General features: G+C 36.0%; 1 protein-coding gene across 1 annotated transcript in view; it reads left to right on the forward strand.

Moving 5' to 3' along the window:
* The window catches only part of LOC148073942 (neural-cadherin-like), a 213,711-nt gene that overhangs the window by 1,695 nt on the left and 195,422 nt on the right, over positions 1-16,594 (forward strand). The gene's annotated exons all lie outside the window — the stretch shown is intronic.

Consider the following 16,594-nt stretch of genomic DNA (forward strand, 5'->3'; position numbering starts at 1 on the left):
TAAGTTTGAAATAACTAGTTGAACTCATAAGTCATTGGCCACTAATGTTTACATCAGCTAAAAACATGTTGTTGTTTCATATTCTGTTGGTGTGTTATATTATAGTTACACTTAATTTAGTTGGAAAAGTTTCTAATAAATTGTCACTCAGCTAGTTAATACTGGCTGCTACAGGCAGTTATTATTGCATTCCCCATATTATAATAAAACAAAAGTGCATCCGTGGGCTCAGATTGAGAACTCTGTCATTAGTTTAGAAGAAAAAACACAAACCTTTTAACTTATGAAATGTATTCGTCTAAAACACATTTCTCAAGTAGCTGCGAGAACAGATTTAATTTTAATACAAACACTTTTAACTGTAGTTATGGCTAATACTTTGAGCTCCTGTATTAATGGCCTTTTTTTTAAAAATGATAACCTAGTCTTGAGGTTCTTTTATAATGTACATCAACTTTAATTAAGATTTTTATTGAATGCTGTGATTTACTTTTGACTTGTTTATTGATTTATTACCCAGTACTTGCCACTGCATATTTGCATATTTAAGGCCAAACCAGTTGAATTTTAAATGGTGTTTCTGGCTCCTCCTAGTGTCAGAATAGTGTTACTTCATATGAAAACACTGTTTGAGACTCACTTTGGTGGTTACATGGACATTCACAGACTCTGGGTTATCCAGGCAAAGTTGAGTAGAGAAGAGCGTCATTTAAATAATAACTACTGCGTTCTACTTGTCATGACAGTGACTTTTATTTAATTTAATTTAATTTTAATAATATTCATTTTAGTCTTATTTATTCTATTTACACTATATTTTTAACTTATTCATATTTATATTTATACTTTTATATTCATTTATTCTATGCAATATTTAAAACATTATTTATTCTGTTTATACTATATGGCACTATTTTTTATCTAATTAATATTTATACCTTTTATATACGTTCACTTTGTGCTGTGTTTTTTAACGGTTGCCAAGCAACGGCATTTTGTTGCCAGTTTCACTGAGTTGTGTTTCTGTGCAACGAAAATAACAGAAAGTTTAAAGTTTATTCTAATAATTTCACCCATTTATAATAATTAAGTAGATCCTCGTAACTCTAATTATTATGAATTAATGATGAAGATTCATGTCAGTTATAAAATATTAAAACCAGAACAAAATCATTTTGATTGATTCAAGCAAATAGAAAAAACTGCTTGCTAGCAATATATTGACCCGTTGAGTTGACGCATCATTGACATCTGATTACTTCAATAACGTGATTGTAAATATTGATTTTCTTTTTTTTATATATCAAAAAGATGTAAAAATGGCTGTTTATTTTCCTGTTGTATTGATGAGTAGCTTCTTTCCTCTCACGGCTGTGTATTGAGTGAACTTGTTTCATATAGTACTGCTTACTTTACGTTTTATATATACAGTATATTGAAACAAATTAACACCTAATGTAAAATCGCTTAGGTTGTTTTGCTGATCCAATCACTTCTTTAAAAGAACATTTAAATATTGCCAAGCTCATTTGTCAATACCTTCCCTTAGCTTATTGCCTCTGCCAAGGAGATTATATGGTTTTCTGTCTGTGGATCAGCAAAAAACAACACGTTGAAACATGATGAAAGAAACCCTCATGGTCTACCTTTCTTGAATCACGACGCAGACATGGCTGGTCGGACAGGATTTGCGATGTTGTTTGACATTTATTCATACAACTTGTTAGAAATTCAATCCGTTCTATCCACTGGTTTCTTAATGGTAGAATCATGATGTCGTTTCGGCCACTGAGTCCTCATCTCACGGTCTGGAATTAACTTTCGGAGTATAAACGAACTAATAACTACGCGGATAATAATATTCTGGTGGAGGCAATGAGCTGAACATCACACGCTCATATTTGTCAAAGTTTTAATCCGGCCACGATATTCAATTAGGGACGTGTGTCGTTGGTGCGTGAGTTATTGGACTGATGTGAGCTGGTCAAATTATGTCCTTGATTGACACAGTTCGCAACTGTGAAGTTGTTTTTTTTTCTTTTTTTCCCCGAGCTAATCCTTGCAGAGTGGCAAACCGCTGCGGCCTTCTCCCTCTCATCTGTCGGCATTACCCCTCTAATCCTACACTCATTCACCCTCCAGTCGCTGGGATTTGAAGTCTAGCGCCGCCGCAGTCGCGCAACCCCACCAACCCATGGTGGATATCATCTCTGACAGTTGTTGTGGCTTCTTGTTCCTGGAAAAAAAAAAAAAAAATCTGGATTTCTGATTGCAGGAAAACAAAAAGATCAAAATGATTTTGTAATGGTGCATCGAGGGGAGCAGGAGGCGCTGTGTTGTTGTCTCCGGAGTCGTTGTCTGGCGTTTCATTTCACAGCTTGCTCTGACTTGAAATTGATTGAGGCTCATTCAAGAGTTTGTCTGGAAGTTTCCACACGTTAAAAAATGGTGACGGAAAAAAAACAAAAAAAGTTGACGCTCCTTCACGACTGACAGTTGGATACCTTTCCTTCATTCTCACTCTCTCACCTAGAGACTGTTTCCTTCTGATCAAAGCTCTGCCGTATCCTTTATCCATTGACTGCAGCTTTCCAGACGGAATCCTGACGGGAGTCTGGGAGGACAAGCCTTTCTTCTGCTTGTCTCTTCTCCAATCCTCCTCAGAAATCTGTCTACGTAAAGAAGTCAATTTTGCTGGATTTTTTTTTTTCCCTCTTCCTCTGGGGCTTTATTCTAATCTTCTCTTTGGATGTGCTTCCTACTGTTTCATGTGGCTTTGCTTATTTTCGTGCTGGTCATAATGCCAAATTAAGCTCAGATGTATGTTACACAGAGAGTCTTATTTCATTGAATTGTCTCCATGATTTCATAATGTTTTGATCAGGGTATTCTTGCAAATTAAATGGATTTTTTTTTTCTTCCTTCCGTTCATTCCATCCCAAATTACGTGGGAAGCGGTTCTAGAAAAGCTTTACCATTTTCTGCACTGAGGGATCCTCATAGATTTGAATGTCGCCTCCTCTTTAGTCCCACTATAACTAAGGTTTCTGGGAAAACTCCCAAAAAACCAGAAGACAAACGCCCAGGTTGGAAAATATCTGTGACTCCTTTATATGCCTGGAGCACAAGTTCTTGGCTGAAGTATGTAGTGCCATCAAAATAATTATGGTTAAACATTTCAAATGTTGTAACGTTTCAATATTTTTTTAATTCATTCATTTGAATTCATTGGATTTTTCCTTTTTTTTAATAGTTTCATATTCTAATTACAATAATCTAAAAATATTTATTATCATTTTGTATTCATTATTTTTAAAATGCACGTGAGATGTATACAAGCTTATTTTGAGAAAAAAATTGTGGAAAATAACTGGGCTGTCAACTTACACTTAATAGTTTGAGTGCACAAGTGTGTCCCAATTAGCAGTGTGCGAAAATGTAGTGCGCAATGAGCACTAAATTGGCGCACTCAAATTGGCCAGAAGATTAAGTGTGGATCGATGGCGATTTCCACCCTTAATGGCCGCCATCTTAGTGGCGTATTTGACGCTTTTAAATTGATTTGAAATTCAATTTTAAATAAATAAAAAATACAATATTTAAGAAATTCCAAATGTTATTTCAACCATTTCTACTTCCATATATGTAGTACTTCCTCCTAACCCTCCACCACCTATAGAGGAGCCAAAAAACTAAGAAAATGTCTCCAGAGTAACAGAGACTCCACATTATCCGCATTAACAGTTACAAATTTGTTAGGACATGGTCGAAAAACACAAGACAATGGACAGATGGAGATTTAAAGGGGTCACCAAATTTATAAGATAAACATGTGAATGAAATCCTACCAAAGAAACAAAGAAACAGAATAATCACTGAAATGACAAAGAAACAAAAAATATGTTAACATAAATATACGATGATGCAGGAAAAAACTCAGATGGAAACTCAAAGTGCAAGTATTACACATGTGACATCAGTCTAGAAAAGCTAAGAGAAGAGAGAGAAAATACAAAATCAACCAAGAAGCAAAGAGAGGTCATTTTAACCATCATAGGCATAAGGTCAACACCACAGACTGGAACCAGGAAGCTAGTATAACAGCATCTGAAGTGCTTACTGCACATAAGCCTGAATTGAAGAGAGGGTAATGGGGAGTAAATACAAATATAAAAAAAATGGAAGCAAACACAAACGTGGATGATTACAAAAACAAATGTGAAGGAAGGCACAGTATGATAATATCCCATATGGCATTATTTGCACTTGGGTATCAAGTGCAAATAATAAACAGCAACTAAGTGACAAGAAAGTGCGTAAGCAGTGTGAGAAAAATGCAAACGCTACATTAATCATCTTGCATCTAAAGACTGTTTCTCCCAGACTAAAGATTTTACAGAGACTGAATTTTGTAGGGTCACTAATAATAATTTTGCCCGAAAATAAAGCAACAAAATAAGAATAAAAATTGGGTATTATTATCTATGATCGTTAGTAGTTTGTTTAGTTAAACAATATAACTTTTTTTGTCTATATATTTTTTGGTATTTTTTCTTTTTTTTATAATGATTAAAATAAAACTCAAGACTGATATTTATTATGTATTGTTTTTATTTCTATAATTATAATTTTCATTAATAAATGACGTGAAATGGAATACATATATGTACTATGTATTCTTTGGTTTACTTTAAAAAAAATCAGTAATAAGTACATGATGATTACAAGACAGGAGAAAAAAAAATTCATATTAATGAAGCTTAGTTCAACGATTAAAGCATTAAAAGTGAAATAAGTTTGTATTTGTATGTATTTGTCTTTTTAGTTTAAAATGTGGTTTTCTTGTCTCGTTTTTTTTTTTAAATAATCCTCACAATATATATTTGATTTCTTACAATTGCTTTCATAACTTCCAACGTACCATTTTGACTTTTGTTTTTTCCTGATTTATCAATATTTTTTATAGCCTTCTCCATAGAACTTTTCCAGTTTTCGTCAGATGTTATGTTTGTTTCCACCCTTGCCTAACTTTTCCTGATATTCAGCTGTCTTTGTTCCTGGATCAGAGCGACATCCATGAGAAGTTTCAGTCTGGCTTCCGTAAACATCACTCTACGGAGACAGCTTTACTGACAGTGACATCATGATGTCGGCTGACTCGGGTCAATTCACTGTTCTCGTTCTCTTGGATCTGTCCTCAGCCTGTGACACAGTTGATCACCAGATCCTGCAGAGAAGACTGAGGGATGAAGTGGGACTGTCTGGGTCTGTGTTACAATGGTTCTCATCTTACCTTTCTGGGCACAGTTTTAGTGTATCCTGCCAGTCAAATGAGGTCTGAATCGTCAGATCTGTTGTGTGGAGTCCCTCAAAGTTCTGTTCTGGGTCCTTTATTGTTTTTCCTGTAATTGATTCCTCTGGGTAAAATCATTCAGAGATTCCCTGATGTTTCTTATCACATTTTTGCTGATGACATCCAGCTCTACTGCTCATGTAATACAACTGAGCCCTAGAGGCAAAACAGCTTAGTCAATTGTTTGCTAGAAATCAAACAATGGCTGAGTGAAAACACTTTGCAGCTAAATGTGGACAAAACTGAAACTCTAGCGGTTGCTCCTGATGATTAGGTTGAGTCAGTATTTGGGAGACATTTCTCTTGTACAACACTGTGAACTTTTAACCACATTTTAATTTTAATTTGTTATTAATGTCGTAACACTGCTACTACTTACCAGCTAACTGACCAGAAACTGTTTCCTTCAACTGTGAAAAATCTCTAAAATGTTAGGAAAATGTTGTCGGAACATGATCTAGAGCTTGTAAACCATGCTATCGTGTCTTCTCGTTTAGACTATTGTAACAGTTTGTTTTCATGTCTTAACAAGAAGGATCTGTCTCGTCTGCAGTTGATTCAGAACTCTGCAGCGAGAATTCTGACGCGCTCAAGTAGAAGAACTCACATTTCTGGTTCTTACTTTCAGAGCTATTCATGGTCAGGCTCCTCCTTACATCGGTGATCTGATCCATCCTTACACCCCAGCTCGGGCTCTGAGGTCTGTGGATCAGAATCTACTGATGGTTCCACGCACACGGATCAGGACCAGAGGAGACGTTTTTTTTTGTGCAGGCTTTAACTTGATTTTCTGGAACTTTTGTGTTATTCTCTGTGTTTTCTTGACCTTTAAAGTATATAATTTATTGAATATTGTTTTGATTGTTTAAGCGCTTTGTGAACCTGGTCTTAAAAAAGCACTATATAAATACAAATTACTTACTTACTTAATAACAAGGGAATTAATGGCAACTCTGCAATCTCTGAGGAATAGATTGCATTATCGCACAGGAATCAAAACCAATCCGAAGTGTCTTGTTAATTTCACACCACAAGCTTGCATTAAAGTTAATTTTCTCTCATTATCCCGACTAAATCTGAGGCCTCCAGAGAACATTTCTTGACAATCTGCATGAAAACAGTAAATTTCTCAGATGAAATCATTGTTGCGGGGCCACGACTGTGAAGTCATCTGTGAACGGAAAGCCTGTGGATGTCTGAAAACATCTCATCTGCAATTCCATAATGGTGTTTTTCCTTATACCAATCCATATTTCCTGCCGCAACTTTTCCTCATCACACAGTTTTTAGAAGCCGTCACTCACTGCCAGACTTTTATCTTGTGTAACATTGTTTAAAAAGAAGGATTCATTCAAATTCTTCATTGTTAACGGTACAATTTCAACAGGACTTTGTGATTCCTGACAACAGTTGTGTTAAATGGTGACATCAAAATGACAAGCTTCCCATTGCTTCAACTCTTTCTATGAATGCACCTCTTGAGAGAGAAAAGCTTGAGTTAATGAGTCTAGCCTTGAACAAGAACCTTTTCGACACCGACTGTAGACGGAAGAACAATTGCATTCAGTGATTGAGATTTCTTCAGGCTTTCTTCACAAAAGTGTTGCTTAACCTATCTCGCTTTTAAAAGGTTATATATACACTTTAAAGTTTAATTAGAGTTGAGTCAGGGATTAAGTCAAGAGTAGTTCCCAGATTGGAGAAATAGGTGATGATGTTACTGTAGCTTTTTTTTCCTGCTGTTTTACAGCTGCTTGAGTATTTATTTAAAGTGATATTTCACCCAAAAGTCACTCATTTTCTACTCACCATCATGTCGACTAAGGTTATTTTCAGAGTAATCTGTTCCTTTTAAGAGTTAAAGGCTAAAAATGTATGTCAGTGTTACTAGTGCGAACGTAGCTCAGTTTTCTTTGTCCAAAAAGAAACTTATTAAACATCCAAATACCTCCGTGTTGCTCGTCTGTAACGTCACTTTTTCAATGAAGCCTCGACATAAGAAATTGTTCCAAAGGCTTCTAAACAAGTCGGATGTTATGGACGAGCAGTATGGAGGCACTTGAATGTTTTATAAGTGTCTTTTTCGACCAAAGTTAAGAGGAAAAGAAGAAAATCAGCGTCTTTGTGACCCTCATGCAAAATCAGTGACATTTTAATTTAGGTGAACTATCATTTTAAGTAACCAGCAGTGGTAAAAGGGTAGAAATAAAAAAAAAAAGTTTTTATTTTTAATAATTTCTATACATTTTTGGTGAGTTTAAAAAAAAAAATCAAACTAACAGCAACCAAAAATACTCAAGTAAACAATCATAATGCTTTGAAAATAACCATTTTTGTTCCTAGTCATAATTTAAATTAAATGGAGATCAAATATATTGTCTTTTTCCTTACATCCAATTATTAAATCCATCCATCCGTGACACTTACTCCAACATTCCTAATGTTTTCAGTCATGCTAGTTCAGTCAATCCTCTCGAAATTTTGTTCAGCCCGAAAGCTTTGTTGACTTTCTAAATCTCATCTCCACTTCCTTCCAACATGAACGCAGCTCAGGGTTATTCCTTGTAAATACAGAAGCTGATTGAATTGTTTGCCAGCCTTAAAGTCAGTGTGGTGAACTTTAATTGGCTTTTCCGAGAGGGGTTGGACGTAACGTACTCGGAGTGAAAACTTGCACTTCCTTTCACAGCGGGGTCCACTCGACCGAGTCGCCCACTTGACCTTGTGGGCAAAACAGTGAGAGAGTCGAGTGCTTTTCTCCGCGGGGGGGATTTAGCCTCGAGATGACACATTTTGAATGAAATGTTTTGATTTTGAAGACATTATTTGGAGTGGAGGAGGAATAGAGTGACCTGGGTTCTGAGTTTGTATCCACTAAAAGTGGTTATGGTTGTGACTGCCGGGCACTCTGGTTTCCTCCCTGAAGAGAAGACAAACCAGTATTTGCAAGTCTGAGAGTTTTTCGATGATGTTGTCTGCAATTGATGATATTTCCAGGGTGTCCCTCAAATCTTGTCCAAATAGCAGAAAAAGTGACAAAAAGCAACTGTGTAGATTTAAGTTTCTCTTAAATGTATCTTGGACTCTATTTCACTCATCAGTGTGTGTCTGTTTATATAAAACTCTATTTTAATTGAAATATTTACATTAGAAAATGATCTTAAGCCCCGCCCACTGAAAACATTATTTTTTTATTTTTTTAAATCTTCTTTACCATAACCAAATCCATTCTACTGTGATTGTTCAAGCATAGAGGCTTGTCGCCACTACCGTGTACATTTTTGGACATCGTCAAATCTTGACCTTTAAAGTATATACTTTATTGAATATTGTTGTTGTAAGCACTTTATGACCCTGGTCTGGAAAAGCGTTATTTAAATTCCAAATTACTTACTTACTTGCATACTAAACGGCTTCAGACAAACCTCCGTCAGACTAAACTGCCTCAGGCTTTCAGACAAAAATACATTAGATCGATACTTTTATTTATCTCCGTAGACAAATTCACAATTTAAGCAGCACCATTTACAGATAAACACATCTAAAGAAATTTAAAAGCAAGAATCGAAAGTTTTGCTAATTTTTCGGGGAATGTGCATCGTGAGGTCTCAGACCAAACGGCCTCAGACAAACCTCCGTCAGATCGAACCTTCTCAGGCTTATAAACGAACCATTTTATTTTGCGAATAAAACCGGAAATAAATGTGACGTCACCGAACTCAACAACCGTGGCACGATTTGACAATAATACCTATTATTAAATGGCGCCTTTCAAGAAACCAAAGATCGCTTTATAATAAATAAAAAAATAATACAATAAAAACACTCAATACAATCAACTTACTTTACTTGTATCCAAAGCAAATATATATATATTTTTTAATCAAATCTCACCACGGTAGTTTAAACCGGATTCCAGTTTAAATAGTTATGTTTTTTCTTGAAGCTATCTGATTTTGTTTTGTCTAATATCAGTTCATTAACACGTGCATTTCTGGTTTTATTCGCAATAAAACGTTTTTTTTTTCCAGATGTCGATTTGATGTCGTTTTGTCCGGTGACTTTTATTTTGAAGCCTGAGAAACTTCGATCTGACGAAGTTTTGTCTGAGGCCGTTTAGTCTGACAGATGTTTTTCTGAAGCTGTTTGGTCTGACGATGTCCTAAAATGTACGCCGTACACCACGCGTCATCAATCCAGGAAGTCTTCACCTCCAAGGGACTCATTGTGTAAACAAAGCGGGGTGTGATTACAGCTGGCTGGAGGAGGAGTGAAGACCATTATCGTGTCATAATGGACTCTGCTCATTCGCTGAGATTTCAGACGGTGGAGAATTTATAAAGTAATAAGTTCAAAACATGGTCATGATGAGGGACTTAATGCATCTTGGAGTGGAAGACATCAGCATTTGAAACATGTAACAAACTAAAATCTCCTGATTATATTAGTTGCTCCTAAGCTATTAACAATAAAACACTTTTAAAATTGAACATTTAACAAGTAAAAGTTAAAACAAACAAATTCATTTCATGGTAACTTCAGAATTTAAAGTGAACCCAAAAGGAACTATACTTACTCACTATACTTTTGTTAATCCAAATAAATGAATTAAAAGAAGTTCATTTTTATTTGAAAGAACTACATTTTTAAAGATGCCTGGAAATGAATCAGAAGCAATTCTACTGTTCATAAATCGATATTCTCATCAGATGATTCTTTGACTCGTACTGAAAAGAAAGAATGGTTCAACATGACATTGTCTCTTCATTCCAACATCACAAGGTCCGCATTGAAAGAAGGAAAATTAAAATAAAAAGTAAGAAATCGCTCCACATTCTTGAACTGTCAAGGGACTGACACAACATTGTCTCTCAAAAACACCCCTGAAAAAGTGTCCTTGGTGGTCGCCTGCTGAACACAACACACACATTCAAGTATCATTCAAGTTTACCCAACTTGCTGTGAGTCAATCATGTTTGCTACATTTTTAAAGGATCCTTTTTTTCCCCATCACAAAGCAGAGGTGAGATTAACTCTTGTAAGCCAGTGCAGCTTTGGAAGATGGCAACAAATGTTGAATTTTTATCTTGCACTTCAAAACAGTCCACCTCCCTGTGACTACGACCAGAGTCACCCTCTGAAAAAAACCCTGTGCACAGCAGCTCTCCCGCGTCTCATTACTGATAACGCGGCATCCTCATTCCGTTTCCTCTCGACAAATACTTATTTCTCCTCTCCAAGGTTGTGATTGTTTGTATTGTTCCATTCATGTCATATCTTCCTGCTTCAGTAAATAACTGTGAATGTGTTTGAAGACAACTGATCTGAAGACAAAACAAGATAATTTCATCCATTTTTCTTGTTATGTTTGGAGCAATGCTTCTCACCACCATCATCATCTCTATAGAAGCTTTTGTTTTGTTTTCTTTTGTTTAGTAACAACTTGTGAGTGAAGGAGATCGAGATTTGAACCTGGTTCGAATCCGATGTTTGGATCCTTTTTTTTTTTTTTATAGACGTCCAATACTTATACTTATGACTTATTGAGAATCATCGGCAAATAGTTTTATTTTGTGACATTCTTCTCTTTTGATGGCCTTGGACAATCGGAGCAAATACTTTTGAAATGTTCCGTACACTTCATTTCATGCTCAATGACAAAGAAAGTCTTTTTTTGAGTTCAACTTTTTGATAGACTTGAATAGTTTTCAAGTTGTTTGCAGAGTTCAGGGTTCCCACAGATTCTTAAAAAGTCGTAAAATGCATTCATTTCACGAATCTGAGAACAAGGACTTCATTGAAATCAGAATATCTTGCATGAAAATTTCAAAAGTCATGTGTAGACGCATGATAAATAAGATTGTATGTTAGTTTCCAATCTCAAAACATCCGGTTTCATTTATTCATATATTTAATTTAAAGATTATTTACAGATTGACACGCAATCACAATAGGGCAACTAACAAAAAAGTGGTTTCAGCCGAGGTTGATGATGTTCGATGCACTTCTACTTTAACGAGGTTCATGTAACAACAACAACAACAAGACTTTTGATTTAAGCAACATGAGAAGTGTGTATTCAATAAGACTTGCCGATCCAACATCTTTATTCAAGCAGACAGTGGTACTTTGTGACGTGTACATTCATGGTTTTGGTGGGTTTTGTTTAATTTTGGTAGACTGTCGATTTGTTGTCGAGTTAAATTTCAAATAGTATTAAAAAGTCTTGAAAAGTATTGGATTTATCTTGCTCTAGGCTGTAGGAACCCTGAGGGCTGTTGTAAATTCTTAAAGAATATAGGATTGTTATGTTTTTACCAAGATGTTTTCTTGTAAAATGTTGATCTCTCAGCATGTATATGCTGTTCAAATATAAATGGAACCACATTGACCTTCACAACGATAGCAAATATAGTAATATAATTCGAACGCTGACATAGTGACGATGAGTTTTATTTACCCACTTGATGTCTAACTTCACTGAGTGTTGTATACACTGTATATAGATGGATGGATTCCATAGGAAAATTAGGGTTCCAGTTACTACACATCAGCTGACAGAAGAACAATTGCACAAAAAAGTGCACACAGATCAATCAGATGATGCCTAATAAACAAATGACATTAAAATAAAAAAATAAATAAAAAAGTTTAAATAGGAATGTGAAGTGAAGTCTAATTGTAAATGAAAAACCTAAAAGAAAATGAAAAAAAGACTAAAATGGGTACATAAAATAGTTTAAATTAAAACTAGTAACCCGTACACAGAATTGCCACTATTAAAATGAATAAATTGGTGGATCGTCTTGCTTAAGGGAACGCATACATTTCTGCCACTGTGAGCCTCAGGGTTGGTTGGTGGATTCCCACAGTATGTTTTTTTTATGTTGTTTATTATTTAGCATATCCATCCTTGTTTTAGCCCCAGACATATTTTACTCCAATTTGAACTTTTGACTGGCATTGAATTTCTTTAAGATGGCTAAATAAACTACATTTTTTTTTTAAATCTAAATTTGTATAGCATGACCATTCTGCCGAAGCTGTCCAATTTTCCAGTGTCATGCGTTATTTTTAAGCTTCATCTCGGCTTTGGTGACATTAAGAGAACATCATTTTTTTCCGTGGTGGTTCAAATAAGGCGGAGAAACGAGGCGCGTGTGCACTTTGGCAACCTTGTTGTCCCATTTTCTTTGCAGAAACACTGGTATTGAAATGCTAATCCAAGTGGGGAAGAGAGGCTTTTTATGTGTTGAGGGTTCCGTGATATGATTAGAGGCATTAGAACCACTTTTGCTCTTGGATGGTGGAGAATTAGGATCCTGCTTGGCTGATAGAGGAAACATGTTGGCGCAGAGATTCAAGAAAATAGAGTCCGGGAAGTTGCCAAAAAAAAAACCATTGACAATTTCATTTTAAAATGAAATAATATTTTTCCTCTAAAATGTGCTTTCAAATTCCGTATTATTATTCAAAGTAGTGGGTTTATACAAAGATCCATTCATGTGCTCCTGCTTTTTATAATGACCAGTATTACAACTAGTTGCTGCCAAACTTCTTCTCTTTATTTTAACAGTGACAGGAAATCGGATTCAGATTTTTGATACCATCAATTGTGATGTTATTGGAAGTCTCTATATAATGTTTTGACATCCATGAAATCTGTTCCTCATCTTATCTTAAACACTGACATCTTTAAACTTCACAATATCAACATGAGGATCGATCATTTCAGCCAACCATCCAGTAGGCCACGTAAAATGATTCTGCAGTCCAGATTTGGCCCCTGGCGTCTATATTTATGAAGCAAATTAAAGGTGGATGAGTTTTAAGTAATTATTGAATCAACTAAACTTGAATTTTAAAAGACAATTTTCTCAAATTTCTTTTGGCCGAACAAGTCGATTTTTGGAAAAAGCGCTGCTTTTGCTAAGCGTGTGGATTTATTGAATCGATGCTGGATCATGATTTCTTGATCTCTGGACACAAGCTCTTAGTCCCTGATGTATCCGGTTACATTTTAAACTGCATTCAAAGCAGTTGAAACCCGGAGAGAAAATAGGGAAGTGATATTTTTCCAGCGGTATCAAACAGAAGCCGGAGAAAAACAAACAGCAAAAGCTCTGGAAGTAGGCCATGACTCATGACTCTCACAGAGGAGTCTGCTTATGTGTGTTTTGTTTGCAGAGAAGGGAGAGAGGGACCTACTCACTACTTCCTGTGAAAATATATATATATATATTTTTGGAGGGGGCCCTTAGGGGACATCAGTTTAGATTTATATAGTAGTGGAGGTTGTTTTTCTTTTTCTTCTACCTGAACAATATTCCTCTTCCCACCTAAGCATGGAATTGTTAGTGCGGTTTGAAGGAGTGCTTTAGTGTTTTGATGCGCAAGTGGTCTCCCCGTCACCCCCCACCTTAGGACGTCCGCTGGTGAGTTGGCATTCATTTTCTGGTCATCACATCATCCCGTTTTGTCCAAGAGCCTTTCAATCGCTGCCTCTCTTCCGCTCTGACAGCCAGCATCTCGCCCTCACGCTGTCTTTTAATCCAATTTTGCCTTCCTTTCCTCGGCCCCCTCACCCCCTCCCCACCCCCCCCACACACACTCAGTATTTGTATCTTCTCCTTGTAATAGGAGTGAAATGAATTGAGGAAAGACCAGATCTAATTTTTATTTTTAATTTGTCACTGTGGGGCGGTTCATTTAAATAGACAAAAAACAATTTCACAAAAGCTGTATTTATTCAATTTAGGGAGAAAAAAAAAGGGCCCACGGTGATAATGCATTATTTTGTGATTAGTGTCACGTTTGTCTGGTTGTTTCCAGGATATTTATGAGAATCCCGACGTTTTTTTTTGTTGATTGAATTGAAAACGTGCGGTAAATGTAGTGAAGCCTTCTCTGTCGCTCAGTATTCACGTTTTTTTCCTCCCCGCATCAGAGATTTGGAGATTTTTGTTGTTTCTTTCGACATGCTGTGACGCTGTAACATGCCCGCAGCATTTCATTACCCACCGTGACAGTGCGAGGCTGATATTGTTTTTGACTGCGCCTAAGTCATGGCGCCGGTCAGCTTATACGAGTCCGTGGACGCATTTATCACAGCGGCGCTTCAACCACCGGCCAAGGTCACACGAGTTTCCCCCGCGATGATGTTGAAATCGATGTAGGGGTTTTGTTTGACGCGCCGGAGCTGAGGCTGCATCGACAAACTGCCTGTTGGTAAAACGTGTGTATAATTTGAATAAAAATACATTTTAAATAGTTGAACTTATGACACTTCCAGCAAGAACAGAGGAGAAAAAATGTAAGTGTTTTAAGTGAATCTAACTTTCATTGAAGTTGCACCGATGTACTGTACTGCAGAACGGTTAAATGTAAGGATTTAATTCACAGACCGACATTCAGGGAAAAATACAATAGCATTAGCTGATTTAAAAAAAAAAAAAAAAGACGCTGAATCAGCAAGAGTTCTGGTTGTTTGTGTATTTGCATCTGTGTATATTTGATAGTATGCCGACAATGGTGTTCTGTATATGTTGGTCTCCTAGCTTTTAGATGCCAATGTGTGAGTTTGTGTTTTAGAATTATTTATATGGAATGAGAACTGAGAAGTTTAGTTTCTAAATAGTTGTTGTACTCATTTTCACTATCTAAGAATAGAATAGAATAGAATACGTTTATTTATCCCGAGAGGGGAAACACACTTTTACAACAGCACAATGAGAATAAAGTGCAAGGAAAAAAGAAATAATAAAAGAGGTAATAAGAGTCGCAATCAAATTTTATTCAAGAGAATATCATGTTTTTTTTGCTTAAAAAAATAAATAAAACACATTCCAGGCATTAATGATCATAAAATAGATTATGTATTTTTATTTCATTGCGACCTGGTACCAAATGTCTCAGGGACCAGTATTGGTCCCCTGACCGGCGGTTTGGGACCACTGCTAAAGAGTAGGGGATCTACAGGTTCCCAAGCCAGAGTGTGCTTTGAATTGGCTTACGTTGATGCTCAAACTGAATGTTGCAAAGGGGTTGGAATTTTAATTTAGTTTTAATTTGGGGCAAAACTTAATAGGAAATCCAAGTAGAGAAAAGTCTCCAATGTGATAATTGGAGGCTCATTTTAGCATCAAGAATCTCATATATCAAAATACAATAATTTAAACTTTTTTCACCAACTTCCAGCGCTCCCTTATTTAATCTAGATTAAACTTCATTACGTGTGCTTTATTGTACATCTGCATCATCGAAAAAGTTGTTTTGTGTTTTAGGTTTTTTGTGTTCATGACCTCACAACTTAACATGGTTTTAAACAATAACTGGCTTTCATTCAAGTCTATTTGCGGAGCAACAACACTCCTAAGTGAAATGGAGATTGACCTCGTTGTTCAGTCAGTCTCCCTCTGCATCCAAATCAAACACAAACTAGACGACAACTGAAACACACTTTATATTAATGGTGCATTTTAAATTCTACTACAACCTTTTCTTCACGACAAATCCAGTAAAGCCCTTGGTGACCGCGATGGAGAGGACAGTATTTGACGTAAACATTGACTTCATCTCTTCAAAAGTTCAAGTTGTCAAGAGAATTCAAATACAGTGGAAAATGAAAGGAAAGAAAATTAGTTCTTTGTGTTCCTAAAGGGATAGTTCAGCCTCAATTAAAACTTAATTCATTTTCTACTAATGTTGGGATTAGTTTCAGAGAAATCTGTTACATTTTAGAGTTATAGGCAAAAATGTATGTTTATTTTAGCGAGTGGAGCTCAGTCTTCTTTATCTTCGTCCAAAAAGACACTTAAAGACATCCCAATACCTCCATACTGCTCGACTGTAACGTCCCTCTTGAGTGTTTCTTGTCTGTGTAGCATGTTAGCTCTTTAGGATCTACTATACAAGCTTAAAAAATAGACTTTTTAACAACTTTGCAACAATGATTTCCTCAAAACTACTAATGCGTTGGATTTTATCTTAGCTTCTTGATATAGAGGGGATATTTAGGCTTTGTGACTGGATGTAAATCAAATATAACGTATATATATCGTATACATTTTTGTTTCGATATTTTTATTTACTCTGAGGTGCCAATTTATCAGGTGTTTAAAGGGTCAGTATTTAAAGGAGTTAACCTCCAGAGTCCGACAGATACATTTAGTATGATTTCCACGCTAATAGTATCGCCTTTAAAGGCAAAAATAGTTAAGACGATAACTCAGAAATGTATTC

Source organism: Callionymus lyra, chromosome 8, assembly GCF_982586985.1.
Source record: "Callionymus lyra chromosome 8, fCalLyr1.hap1.1, whole genome shotgun sequence".
Lineage (NCBI taxonomy): Eukaryota > Metazoa > Chordata > Actinopteri > Syngnathiformes > Callionymidae > Callionymus > Callionymus lyra.